Here is a 1,498-nt window from a genome sequence, read left to right on the forward strand (position 1 = left end):
AGTCGTATACCTATCAAAAATAACTCACTAAACTAACCATATAGCTAGGGAAGTCAGGTCGATCTCCTCAAGAGGCAAGATATCTGTAAAGAGTCGGTCTATTTGGTCACAAAATGGGGGTTGTAAATTTGGTTTTCTAATCTAGTAAAGGCTAAGGGAGAGAGAAATAAATAAGAGCAGTAAAAGGGCTGAAAACGAGAATAAGAATATCAATAAAGAGGTAAAATGTCGGGATTATGGTTCACTACGGTAGTCTAATGACTCAACTGGAAATAGCCTAGATAACTCACTGTGAGACGGATGTTGAAAGGTCCTTCCGGTCCACTTTCTATCCTAGATTTCCACTAACTTAACTTCCGTCCTCGTCAGGGTAGTCTACTGTTCATAGCAGGTCCATTTATTCCAATCTTCCGATCCAGGATTAAATTTAACCAGATTAAAAGGTGACTCAGAAGCGTGCACTCAACTAAGTCGGTAAATACAGTTATATTGTTATGGGGACAGAATCTCACAAATGATTCATCTAACCTACTCACTACATCGTCACATTTCTACCGTAGATCCCCTCATTCCAACATGAAATGATTTAGCTACTCATGCTATTAATATTGTCAAAACTAATAACAATGAAATAACTAACATTAAACATAATAAAATAACAATGAAATTGCATAAACAAGGATTAGGGCAGAAATTAAGAAAGAACAAAACAAGTAATTAAAGTAAACAAAATGTAGAATTAAGATAAAAGAGAGTAGAGATTACAATTGCAAGAATCCGGTGTAAAGAACAACTAAATCCGAGCGAGAAAATCCGAAAGAAAAAGTTACAGTGAAAGAAGAAAAGCAACGCAGTCAAGTGTATTGTAAAAATGATAGATGAAAAGATTATTCGATAGAATAGATGCCTAATGACCTAGTTATTGTACGTTTAAATAGAAAAATGCTAAGTCTAATAACTAAAAACAAGTTCACAGATTAATTAAAGCCCATAAAAGACAAAATCACTCGATCGAGCAGTCTGAAACAGCTCGATCGAGTACTTCTCCAGGAAATCTACTCGATCGAATAGAAATAGTACTCGAACGAGTAACCTTCAATTCCAGCCTTGTTGATCGAGTAAACAAACAACTCGATCGACCACCCTCAGCCATAGAAACCACTTGATCGACCAATAAAAGGGCTCGATCGAGTGTTCTTCCTCTAAAACAGCTTCAACTCATAACCGACTGCTTCGTAGACCGTTCCTTCACGCATCCCAATGCAAGATCTCACTCTGAAAATCCTGTTTCCTCAAAATGCATGCAAAGTAGGATGAAAATGGTACAATTCCACTACTTTCACGTTCATTTCCACAAAATGGACAAAACGAACCAAAGTAGCCAATTCGGGGCATAATGCGATATAAACAGTACAAAAGTACCTGGAAATACGTGCTAAAATAGGCTAAAAAGACTATACAAAATGCACGTATCAATAGATTTCGAAATCGGACAAGT

Source organism: Silene latifolia, chromosome 1, assembly GCF_048544455.1.
Source record: "Silene latifolia isolate original U9 population chromosome 1, ASM4854445v1, whole genome shotgun sequence".
NCBI lineage: Eukaryota > Viridiplantae > Streptophyta > Magnoliopsida > Caryophyllales > Caryophyllaceae > Silene > Silene latifolia.